Raw genomic sequence first — 13549 nt, forward strand, 5'->3', positions numbered from 1 at the left:
ATGTGTTAGGTACTGGTAATGCTCTTGTCCCACCTGGATGGATGGATGGATGGATGGATGAGTGAATGAATGAATGGATGAACAGGCAGCCAGGTAAAGGGGCAGATGGATTTGATTGATTGATTGAAGGAAGGAAGGAGAAACGCTCTTCGACATTCCTCCCCCCCACCCTCTCTGATTCTGACGGGTGAATGTTCAGAAGAGATGAATAGACGGATTTCCCGACAAACTGCTGGAAAGGAAAGACTGATGGAGGGACGGAGTGAAGGAAGGAAGGAAGGAAGGAAGGAAGGATGGGTAGACATGCCCTGTCTTCTTCTGATGGAAGGACAGATGGATCCGAATTTCAACGTGCACAACCGCAGTTTCCAATTCACACAGAGTTGCAGTTTTTTTTAGTTTTTTTTTTAACAGAAGCCTGAAAACAGCACAGAGAGGAAAACTGAAATGACGTCTGTGGTCGTCTGTGGTCGTCTGTAGCTGCTGCCTGCTTCGGTCTGTGGTAACAGGGACCTAAACATCTTTCTCCTATCTGTTCAACGCTGCTGTCTTAAATTGAAAGTTTACCGTGCCATAATATCATACTGTGAGAAGAAGCTTTTTGCTCGTTTGGGTTGATGTTGAACATTTCTTTGTATTCAAATAGCAAATATTAGCATCTGATTTCCCCCTGTGCTTCAGTTTGTCACGTTTTACAAGAGCCGAAAGAGAAAGTCTGCAAAAAAAAAAGTCTCCACATTTAACACGTACGGAGCCCGGGAGTGGGCATCGGGAGAAAAAATATTTATGGCGTGGGCCACGATTTACTGAAACGTGCACGATATGCAATTCGAGCTCTCGTTTTCTCTTTTTTCTTTTTCTTATGTGCACACAAATTGGCAAAACGTGCCCTCGAAATAGTGATATCGTGCTCTCGATATATAATACATGCGCACTTCACGAGCTTATAAAGAGTCAGTGCACATATTGGTGATTATGTTTAAATGTGGCCTGTCCTGGGTGTGTTGCAGCACCTGATTGTGTTTACATGGCCTGAAGGTTAAGAGGCTAAATATGTTGCAATATTTGGGGAATTTGCCTATTCAGTGTAAACAGACAATGGATATTAACATACCAAATCCTTACTAGACTAAAACATGCGCACGTTACAGTAGCCTAAATCGTGGACTCCATATAACTTTTTTTCTCTCCCAATGGCCACTCCCGGGCTCCGTAAACACGTACCTTGTCTTAATCACCAAACTGAGGGAAAATGAAAATTGCACTGTGTTTTTTTTCTGTTTTTTTCGTCAATATCGTGCAGCCGTATTATAAATACAGACAGGCAAGTGGAATCATGGATGGACTGTGTTCTTATTCTGCCTGAACAAAACTCCAGCTGCTCTGAAATCCTTTCCAGATTTCAGAACAACACTTCACTGTTCAGCCTTGTAATTCTTCTAATTCTGGCTCACGTTCCAGATCTGAAGGGGGTGGATGGATTACTCTGTGTGTGTGTGTGTGTGTGTGTGTGTGTGTTCAGCCACGTTTCCCTCACAGTCTAAGCGATGTTTCCTACAGGTTGAAAGGCAGTCGGTACGGAGGAAGTCATCAGCAGCAGACCCAACACATTTCATGTCAGATTTCACCAGTTCTGTTTTCACTGAAGAGACACTGAGAACTTTTACTGTTCATGATTTCCTCTTTTTTTTGTTTTTTTTTCTGTTGTTCAAACAATGAGATGAAGTCAGTGAGGGAGTTCGTCAATCCTGTTAAACTCGACTGCTGCACTTAACTGTAAATCACTTTGGGGCAAGAGAGCGTCAGCGGTGCCTGAACTGTAAATAGTAGAAAATTGTCTTATGTGATGCTGTAATGTGAATTAATCAGTAGGGGGCGCCAACACGCTTCTCTGTCATTCACTTTGTGGATGGAAAAAAAAGCCAAATCCACCTTTAGGAGGTGGATTTAATGTTTTACAAACGTCTGTTAACTTTCCCCTCACCTTACACACTGAATGACTGTGAGCTGGCTCAGAAAATAATCACAAATTACAAACAACTTTTCTCTCCGTTATCTTTGTACTGTTGTGTTTTCCTGTGCTTCTTTATTGTGAGGTTACTTGCATGTACAATCATGAATGCTGACGTGGATTTATCACCGGCTGCTCTTACTGTAAACCGGATTAGAGCGTCAGCCACATGCCGGGAATTGAATTGTAGACAGTGTGGGCGGGAGGATACAGTTTTCCACATGATCTGAAGTCATTTAAGTCAGTGGTTCTCAACGTGCGGTCCGGGGACCACCAGGGGTACTTGAGGCGGTTCCAGGGGGTCCCCAGCAAACTGATGAATTGTTAAATTAACTGTTAACACAATTAGAGAATGTATAAAAATGACTATCATATCTAACAATAAAAATATTTTCAGATTTGGGTCTGAGAGACAAAATCTCATCAAATGGGGGTCCGTGGCCCTAATGTGTACTAAATTAGGGGTCCTTGATATGGAAAAGGTTGAGAATCACTGATTTAAATCCCATTAACTTCTAGCAGAGCCGTGATAACCGGACGGTGTCACAGTGTTTTGTAATATTTGGCATCCAAACCAAACTGTGCTGCAGCGCTCGGGTCAGTTTGTCTGCTTTCCTTTGCCTCGAGAGGAAAGTGCAGTTCCTCCTCCTCCTCCTCTTCCTCACCACTGCTGGGTGTACTGTAGTGACTGTGAAGGAAAAAAGTTACTATTCCACTGATAAGCCCGACATAAAATACTTCAAAAAATACACACTGCATGTACAAAACATTAGGAACACTTGCTCTTTTCTGGGTGAAAGCTATAGGATCCCTTACTGATTTCAGTCATGTAGGACAGAGACAGAGGGTTTATAGGTTTTTTAAGCTTTGAGAAGCCTTCTTGTGTCAGGCAGGTGTTCCTGATGTTCTGCTCTCTGGACAGCCGGCCGTACGTACTGAGTATCTGTTTGGGACCTTGGCGCTGTGCGGGACGGGGCGCAGGTTGGCCTGACAGGTGGGGCAGTGGCTCCCAGCTGGAGACAGAAACACACAAGAAAAAAGATCAGCAAACCTTCTGCAAGACATTGATTTGAAGTTGGAAAGCAAACTGCATCGATTTGAAAAGCTGGGATTGACTAATATTGATTAATATTAAGGTGTTTGTGGGCTGAACAGAAGGCAGAAAGGGAGAAGGCTAGAAAAAGTTGTTGAAAATATACTACAGACACACTGAGCTGACAGCTTTAAGCTTTAAGTTTTGCCTTAAAAATAAATGTAATACTTTGAACTAGCACCTGGTGTAAAGTTTACATGTGTTTACTTATTCCTGACTGAGTCAGTCAAATGACTTTTTTTTTTTTTTTTTTACAAATTACCTATAATAATAATAATTAACTTCATTTGTATAGCACTTTTCAAAATGCAGAGCTTACAAAGTGCTTTACATAAACATAATTAAAACAATAAAAGCAATACACATAGTACAAATAAAACAAAAAGTAGACACAATAAAACAACAAAATAAATAAATAAAAATACATGAATAAAATTATAAGAGGGGCATAATCAGACAGATAAAAGGCAAGATGAGTTTTAAGACGTGATTTAAAAACCTCAACAGATTCAAGACTGTTCTTGTTATACTTTTGGAAGTATCAAAAGTAATCGCATCAAATCGTGGGCAGAATGAGAGGTTTTATGATTCACTGAAAGAATCGAATCATCAGATTGAAAGGTTACACCCTGTAGTTTATGTGAATCAGTGGGTTTGAATGAGCAGGTCGGGCGTCTGGCTCGAGAACATGTTTACAGGACAGGAGTCTGCTCTGAGGAATCAAACCTGTGAGCTTTTCAGTATGGGAGAGTCCCTCTAACCTTTAGGCCATCCAGCTGCCCTACACAACTCACTTCTTCATATCCTCGGTTTCACCTACAGATTTACTCATTCCAAATAACTCCTAAAGGACAATCTTCCCACACCGGGAGTTGAACCCGGGCCGCCTGGGTGAAAACCAGGAATCCTAACCGCTAGACCATATGGGAACTTGAGAACAGGAAAGAGAGAGAGAAAGAGAGACAGATGAACTAATATCTAAATAATAATATCTCTCCATCTGCTGCCATCGGTCGTGTGCAGGACGCGGCCCGGCTGAGGCTGAACGGTAAATCTCAGGTTTCCAATCGCCGCTATTTGAGACTCGCAGTGTGGGAGCAGCTGAGTGTGGCCCTCATGAATTATTCAGCAGGCCTCGTTCTAATGGGAACACTCTGGAGCGTGACCTACCTGCTGTGTGTGTGTGTGTGTGTGTGTTTCCAAAGTGAAAAGTTGAATGAGGGGTGGAAAAGCCATGGATAGTGTGTACATGCCTGTCTGTGTGTGTGTGTATGTGGTTTTGGTAGTATATGTGTATTGTAGTATATTGTCGCAGTTGGGAGAAAAACCTCATATCTCCAAAATCAACTTTTCAGGAACTAATAAAAACAGCCTTGATTTTAGCCTGAAGACAATGAATTTCTGAGTTTATCCAGTGGGTTTTGAAAGGCTCCGAGAATTTCATCAAGTCATACAGGAACATGAAATCCTTCAGCTGAAGTGAAAACATGAATATCACCTAAATTGGAGTTATGAGGTTTTCACACAGCAACAGCGATATTTATTTGATAGTGACATGTTTGTCGGTTTAGTCAGAATATCAGGTAAAAAAGTGAAACCTGGCAAAAACACACAAAATGGAGCAGACAAAACATTAAGACCTCATGAACTAGACTAAGGTGAATCCAGTCCCAGGTGATTCTTTTTTAAGATTTGAGGCAGCTGAGATATGGATTGTGCAAAGGAAAAGGCATTTTAAGGCATTTTTATTTTGTTCCAAAATGGGATTTTCCACTGTTTGCAAAAAAAAAGTAATATCTAATCTTATAAAATCATTAATGGCACAAAAGTAAAACACATTTTTAAAATGCAGTAGGTTGACAAAATGATAACATGTGCATCAACTGAACTCATAGAGACACCGAATCATGAACTTCAGATGATGATTTTTTTGGATATATAGCATTTTGGAGTAAACGTCATGTACTCATTAATGTAACTTCATTACGAAGGTGGTTCTAATGTTTTCATATTCTCATTTTATATGTTAGTTTATAATGTACAATTCACACACACACACACACACACACACACACACACACACACATTGTATCTTAATAGTGGAAAAAACCCTTTGTCTAGGAAAGGCATGAATTAGTAATTTTTTATCACAAAGTAAACACAATGTGTGTGTGTGTGTGTGTGTGTGTGTGTGTGTGTGTGTGTGTGCAAGGGCTTCCTTGCATGCCTATCAGTGTGCACACATGTATGTGCTTGCGCCTTCATGCATAACCGTGTTTCCATTCAGCAGCTTGCACATGCAGATGTGCTGTTAGCACTGTGTGTGTGTGTGTGTGTGTGTGTGTGTGTGTGTGTGTGTGTGAGTGTGTGTGTTTGACTTCACTAATGAGGCCGCTCAGGTGTTAAACACCTTCCAACATCACACACACATTCATGAAGTAATAACAGAGCAGACAGTCACACCATTGTCCTCTCTCTGTGGAGGCAAATAGGGGGGATTAGCTTCACTCGTAAGGGGGACGTGTGTGTGTGTTTGTCTGTGTGTGTGTGTGTGTGTGTGTGTGAGTGTGTGTGTGTGTGTGTGTGTGTGTGTGTGGGGACAGCCCAGCTCCACAGTAGTCATGTTTGGACATGATCCAATTGGCAATTAAATGTAAACAAGCGTTTTTTAGGCGTAAAACTGGTTCCTTGTCTGGTCAGATTCACTTTTGTTAAGAGAATTGTATTAGAATGAGACAAAGACAGACAAACCAGACTCAGCATGGAAGAGTATAGAGGCAGAATCACTCACAACACAAAAAGAAACTGTCACGTACAGCAGGTCTGAGATGCAGGATGATGAATGCAGGTTTATATGGATAGCCTACCTGTTTGCTCCTGTGTTGTGTTTGACTCTGCTGCTTTGGGTCTGGACTCTGAATACTCCTGCAGCAGCTGTGGAGAGAGAGGGAGACTCAGATACACAGATACTCCAAAACACAGAAATAAAACAAACTCAAACACAGTGCAGCTGGTTAGAGGAACACAGCAGGTTTATGGGAGTTTGACCCACTAGTTTGGTATTCTGAATCCCAAATAATAATAGGTTTTCCATCATGATCCCTATTAGTACCAATTTTTCCCGATTTGGACCAAGTGGACTAAGTAGATTAAACCTATAAAGTCAGACTTTAGCTGACTTGATAGAATAAATGAGTGAGAATATAATGTGATTTATATTATTTCATTACATCTAACAGCTCGCTCTTTATTAATTTTCTCTTTTTTCCCCCCTTCAACCCTTCGTAGTATCTAAGGTGAAAGCTTCCCATGTTCAGCTGTAAATGATCAAAGCCAATGTTATAAAAGTAAAACCTCTGGAAGAGCTAGGCTGTAAAATGGTTATCAAACGTACTGCAATATTTTTTGTTTTAACTGTGCATAATGCTATGTGAATCTACTTGCAGTAATACTGATACTGTGTAAAAAGATGAATGTGAAATGAATGCTTTTCCAAAATTAAAAAAATAAATAAATAAAAAATAATCATGTGTGTGTCCCTGGTAGATCATTGGCTCCGGCTTTTCTTTTCTTTTCTTTTCTTTTCCTTTTCTTTTCCGTCTTGTCCTGTCCTGTCCTGTTCTATAGTGGGCCCTTCGCTCTCTAAAGTTTCATCTCTCTCATCATCATCATCTTTATTCCCTTCTTCTTGTTTTTTCTACAAGTCACTTCAGTATCCTGAAGATCTCCATTAGGGAAAGACTCCACTGAAGATATGTGAGCCTCTGTGTACCAGTGACCTCCATCAGTATCCAGTTTACCCAGTTTACCCAGTTGACCCAGTTGACCCAGTGACCCAGTGCCACCGCTCTCCTGTTGCAGTGTTTTGTTTTGTTTTTTCACTGCAGATCTTTACGTTCTGATGGACCAAAATGTTCTGATGGACCAAAACAGATTTTGGTCATAAAACAGATTTTTAAGTGTGTCAATAAATTTCCTCTTTTAGGTAAAGGCATAAGTTTTATGGCATGCACTGCCCACAGAGATCAAAACATTAACAGAGCCCAAGGTTTTTAATAAAAGAGTAAAACAGAATCACACATGTAATCGCTAACTATGATCTTTCTCTACATTTGATAGAATGTACTTTATGAATTCAAATTACATTATTGTACTTTCTTTTCTTTTCTTTTTCAATCTTGAATGTTGCTGTCATGTTTGTCATGTGTTGTGCTGTGAGCATGTGTTTCTTGTTTTTAACCTGTAACAGTGTCTATTTGCATCGTCCCTGACAAATAAACAAATAAATAAATGAACCACAAGTCAGAATGACACCAAGTCCAATCTTGGCTGTTATTTTGTTTGAAAGTAGCTAAGGTTTCGGTCACAAAATGGTGGTTATTGACCGTAAAAGGTATTCAAATTTGTTTTAATAAAGTGAAATCAAGCATTTTATAGGAGGTGTCACTTTGTTCCATTGCTTGATATCTGATTTTGGACCAAAACTCTTGCGATGCCTAATTTCCTGGCAGTCACATGAGGTGTGATGTGGTTTCAGACAAAGCTCCCTGCTCTCTCTCTGTCTGCAGACACTTGTCAAGTCATTAGCATGTGCTGAGGGAGTGTGTGAGTGTGTGCTGTGAGAGGAAACACACTCTACACACTCTGTCTCTGCAGCTCAGCTCGTTCACAGAGGACACACAGCTGCAGCAGGAGGAAGACTCAGTGTGATGAAGGAGGTTTTGGAGTCATTTCTGATAAGGATCCCTCTGTCTTTCAACTGTCTGTTTAAAGCTTTATTGAGCTTTTCAATGCATGTGCACTTTTCTTTTTTTTTAAAGGATAGGCTATAAGAGACCATAGGCTGAGATTACATTAAATGACATTACATTAAATTCGCATTGAACAGCTGACCAGGCCCACAGACTTGTTACATTCTTTGAATAGATAGCCAAGGGTGGGAAGTAACTAATTTACTCACGTTACTGTAACTGAGTAGCTGTTTTGTGTACTATTTTTTAAAGTCAGTAATTTTACATTTAATTAAATAAATTTTTACTGCAATATTATACTTCACTACATTTTAACCCACATCCATTACAGAGAACAGATTTTGTGTCTCTCAATCAGCAACAGAAACTGGATCGACGTAAACTAACAAACTGTGGATCCATTCACAGTGAGAAGAGGAATCTGACTTTACTTTGTTTCTGCACTTTATTTTGTCATTTCTAATGTTTCCAGTAAAAATAATCTAGTTTGAACTCTGTCCTCTCTCCTGTTAGAGTCACATGGAAAAGATCACAGCTGACAACGTTCTCTTTTCTAAAAAAGGAACTCAGGAACTTTTACTCTGAGGACATTTTAAATGAGACACTTTTTCTTTTATGTCAGTAGATTTTCACACCAGTACTTCTACTTCTACTTAAATAGAATATCAGCAAAGTAACAGTACTACTTGAGCAGGACACTAGTACTCTTTCCACTGTTTGGCTGTAACCAGTAAACTGTCAAACACAGTAAACAGACAGTTGACCTAACAGGTTAAACCTAATGATGAGTTCCCTCCCAGTTTGCTGCCTCTCCATGTGTTCCTGTATTAATCTACACTCAAGGCATGATGGGAAATCACTCCCTATCGTACCAGTGAGGATTGCGCCGTAACACCACTCGGTGCATCCTGGATATGAGCGACAGGACACAGCGTCCCGTCAGACTCACACAGGAAGCGAGCCTGACCCCACGCTGGGTGTCACATGTCCCTGCTCAGTTTCCACTGCACCCTGCTGCTGCTCAATAATGAAACAGGCCAGGCAGGATCTGCACCTGGATCAGGACCAGGAGAGGAGTCCGTACAGTTTGGCTCCGGTCTGGGGACAGATGTCTTGGGTTCTTACAGTAACAAACCCCAAGAGGACATGAAGCCTTTATTCTTGGAAGCATACAGTCTGTTTTAGATTTGTAAATGACTGCTGCTTCCAAACCAACAATTACATCTGCAGGTACTTTGGCTGTTCAAAACATCTTATTACGCATTTATGTAAATATATAAGTATTTGTCTAAAGGCTTTCCTGCACAAGATTATGGAAGCCCATTGAGGACATTTATTCATACATTTTATTTATGCCATTTTCCCATGATAACAAGTTTATTTTCTTTGTTTTCTGGAGATAACGACATCATTTTCTCATTATCTCGAGATAAAGTAATGAGAGTAATGATCTTGTCATCTCGAGAAAACAGAATGGATGTTAGCTCCGAGCAGAAAATTACCTCTTTATCTCGAGAAAACAATTATTGTTATCCTGAGATAATGAAAAAAAAAAAATAAATCTCAAAATAATGACATAAATATCTTGAGAAAACAAAGAAAATTAACTCGTTATCATGGGAAAACGGTGTAAATTAAATAAAATGTATGAATACATGTCCTTAATGGGCTTCCGTACAAGATTGATGCAGTATTCGGGAATTTCCACTGTGGATTTTTTTTTTTTATTAGGTCACACCTGGGATTAGATGAAGCTGGGTGAAGCCGATGGACCTTAGGGTGATTTTGCAGCAAAAGTAAAGCAAACATGTAATAAAAGTGGGGATCTAAGGACTATAGTGGCATCTAAACCTGAGCCTGATGGGAAAAAAAGGTAAAAAGTTGGGTTTACCCTCTGGAGATACGAGGTTTCCCTGGCAGCAGCAGCAGCAGGTGTGTTTGTTTACCTGTTGTTTGTCTCTGGCCATCCTGCGGTCCAACATGGACTGACGCCGCCGGGCCTCCCAGTGCATCGCAGACATCCTGACGTCCCGCAGCTGGGGACACACACGCAGAACCAGTAGGGATGGGACAATATATAGAAATTCAATATATCGCAATACAAACACTGCAAAAAATGACCAGTGATTTTATCTTGTTTCCAGACCTATCAAGCTTATTTCATTATATTTTTTAGTCAAATTATCTCACTGCACTGGCAGATAATCTTGCTGGTTTCAATACATTTCACTTGATTCATGCCAATATCGCTTCTTTCAATAAATCATCATAAAACAATGAAGAAAATCTGGAAACAAGAAACTTTCTCCAAGACAATTTCACTTTTACCAAGAAAATGTCCTGAAACAAGTCAGATTTGTTCTATTTATCTACTCTGCTCTATTACCCCAACAGAAAGAAAGCCTTGTTTTTAATCAGAGTAGCCTTTCATATAATCTGGCTCAGGAGGACACACACACACACACACACACACACACATACACACACACACACTCCTTCAGTGAGCTGTGATGGCCGAGTGGTTAAGGCGTTGGACTTGAAATCCAATGGGGTTTCCCCGCGCAGGTTCGAACCCTGCTCACAGCGATGAGACCTGAATTGTTTTAATGTTCCTCATAGGCATAAAAAAAACCCTCTAGATTCTGTGGATGTTAAATCTGCCGTGCTTCAGACTCTAGCGGTGCAGATACAGTTTATAGGCTTCTTACTCTGTGTCCTTCAGGTTTATTCTAACTCGTAATGGATAACAGAAAATGCTAAAAGTGAAGTTTCTTCTTTATGATCCTGTGTGGCTCAATAGGAGAAACACAGCACTAATATCAGCAGCTTATGGGTTTGTTTCTGCTCATGCTAAAACATGCATGCAGTCATGGTGCTGAACGTTGACAAAAACAAACACCAAATGCTGCATTATTTATATTTAGTTTGGAGTTAAAGGGGCTAGAGGGCAGCTGGAGCAGAACGCAGGATTTCCTTCATAGTCGACATACGATGCTTTGTTCTGGAAGTGCGAGCTGTTTCCTGTCTGTCAGAGCGCCCGCCAGGTGAAATGCATCTTGGGACTGATCCAACAAGCAGGCTACCTGACACTCCTCTGACCCCCTATCACTGCCTCGGCTGATTCTGATTACTGTTCCCTTTCCCATATTATTACAGCAGCGTGGCACAGACTGAAACAATCACTGTTAATTGCTATGATGATTTTTTCTATTTATTTTTTGTTTATGTTTGAGCAAGATGCATAAAGTTAATCTTTAAAGTGTGTCCAGTCCAGCAGGTCGGCTGCAGGTATCTGATAACTAACTGAAATCCCTTATCACTGTTATACACTATTCCAGTTAAAGATGTTTTTGTTGTCACATTTGGATAAAACACCTGAACCCATGTGATCCACTCCTGTAAGATATTATCACATGTATAAACTGATCACTGAAAATACTAATTGACGGAATTGCTATAATGATTTTTTTAATTAATTTTTTTGTTAATATATTTGAGAAAGATGCATGAAGTTCATCTTTAAAGTTTGTAACTCTAACTGAAATCCTTTATCACTGTTATGCACTATTCCAGTTAAAGACGTTTTTGTTGTCGCATTTGGATAAAACACCTGAACCCATGTGATCCATTCCAGTGAAAAATCATCACATGAATAAACTGATCACTGAAAATACTAATTGCCGGCTCTTGTGCAGCAGGCTGACATTACAGATTAATACACAGACTGTCTGAGGAAATGATGAGCAAGCAAAAAAAATGAAGTGTGTTACTCACATCAGTTCGTCCCCGGAGAACAGAAACCTGCAGCAGCCTGAGTGGAAGGTTGAGAGGTATACTGTTCTCTGTTTACCCCCCCCCCCCCCCCCCCCTCTCTCTCTCACTCTCTCTCACTCTCTCCCTCTCTCTCTCTTTCTCTCTCTCACCTAGTTAAACAGAGTTTCCAGGCAACATAATGCTCTCCAGGGTTGCTTTTGTAAGAGAAAACAGGAAGGTGAGGTAGATAAATCGTTGCTCACCACCTCCTGCGGCTCACTAACAATGCTCCCAGCTCTTTGTGTGTGTGTGTGTGTGTGTGTGTGTGTGTGTGTGTGAGAGTGTGTTCTGCTTAGCCATACAATGACTGACTAATGAACACCAAGCAGAACAAGACACCATATAGTAAAGCTGAGCTAATAACTTACTGACCTTACTGTGAAACCACACGCTTTTTTTTTTTTTTTTTTTTAGCTCTAAACATATAGTGTATATATCAATCCAGGTCATGATCAGAACATTTCTGAGCAAATGTATTAGTTTTGGTATTTCAGGCAAGTAATCTGCCTCATTCTGCCCCTTTTAGATTCAAATCTACAATGAATAGAGTCCTGCAGTCAAGAAAAAACTGTTAGTTTATACTGTTTTTGTGTAGATCAAGACCCAAAGCTGTGCAGCTAGTATGAGTAAGAGGGGAAGAGATGATAAAATGATGCTGCTGTTCCAAAAAAGTTTGATTTTTGAGCATGTGCTTTCCCCTATCAATACATACTAGGTTAAAATCTACAAAAGATTGAATGGTCTCTGTCTTCAACCAGTGTGCTCTGTTCAGTCTGGATACATGTCCTGATCTGTAACATGTTACTAACCGCCCCAGTAGAGATATAGATCAGAGAGTGATGGGTCCAAAATACCAAAATAATCAGACTCCATTTCCCCGGTCAGAGGAGTCGTATCATATTGTCACTGTCCGGTGAAAACTCCTTATCTCCACAATGTCAGGTTTCCAGGAACTAAGAAAAACTGCCTTGTTTATAGCTTGATGGTAATTATCATTATTTATATCATAACGTTATCCAGTGGGGTTATGAAAGAGTTTCATGAGCACAAAATGTTGGAGAACTTTCTCAACCCACAGAGGAACATGTGAGCTCAAGTGAAGTCAAACCATGAAAATCACATTCATCCATCATAAACTGGAGTTACGAGGTTTTCACATGACAATAGTGAATTAAGTATTCCTGGTACTATCTGGCACCGTGAAACTGAAGACTTCATATTTAGTCAGGTAAAGGCAAATTTATTTGTACATTTCATACAAAAAGCAAACACAATGTGCTTCACAAAGCCAAAGTAGGAGCAATACATGTATGATAAAATAAAATAAAATAATAACATACGTGTCATCATACATAAAAACATGCATACACATGCACACATGCAGAGGACATAGACAATTTAAAGTGCATAGATTCAAGTAAAATGTATTTATTTATTCATGTTTTATTATTATCCTTACCTACCAATTTTATATTTCTTTCTGTCTTTTTAATGTAATTTTAGGAGTTGATAATGTCATTTTACCTGACAAATTATGTATTTGTTGCATTTTATGTGAAGCACATTGAATTTACCTTGTGTATGAAATCTGCTATCAGTAAAGTTTGCCTTGCCTAAAACCACAGCAGGCATTTACAGTAAAAAAAAAAAAACCCCAACATTAATGCATTATGTATAAAAAGATGTGTAAAGAAGTTTTCAGTGTATTTTTAAAGGAACTAGAGTTGGAGCCTCTGACTGATGTTCCTGCTTCAGACTGCAGGGGGCGCTGCCGGTCTGTCCAATAAGGAGCCGCCAGCCCGGCCCGCGCTGCCCTGACACGACTGCTCTGGGATCAGGTTTTACAAATTTGCCACTGATGGATAAATACAGGGAAGGAGG

At 40.0% G+C, this 13549-nt stretch overlaps 2 non-coding genes across 2 annotated transcripts; one reads left to right on the top strand and one right to left on the bottom strand.

Moving 5' to 3' along the window:
- Positions 1-3961: 3961 nt before the first annotated feature.
- Positions 3962-4033, bottom strand: trnae-uuc (transfer RNA glutamic acid (anticodon UUC)). The gene has a single exon. It is a non-coding gene; the product is annotated as a tRNA-Glu (tRNA).
- Positions 4034-10359: 6326 nt separating this feature from the next.
- Positions 10360-10441, top strand: trnas-uga (transfer RNA serine (anticodon UGA)). The gene has a single exon. It is a non-coding gene; the product is annotated as a tRNA-Ser (tRNA).
- The last annotated feature ends 3108 nt before the right edge of the window (positions 10442-13549 follow it).

This window comes from Centroberyx affinis, unplaced genomic scaffold (assembly GCF_046629955.1).
Source record: "Centroberyx affinis isolate AG114_WGS23_722 - 3 ecotype Tasmania unplaced genomic scaffold, CSIRO-AGI_Caff_v1 ptg002017l_1, whole genome shotgun sequence".
Classification (NCBI taxonomy): domain Eukaryota; kingdom Metazoa; phylum Chordata; class Actinopteri; order Beryciformes; family Berycidae; genus Centroberyx; species Centroberyx affinis.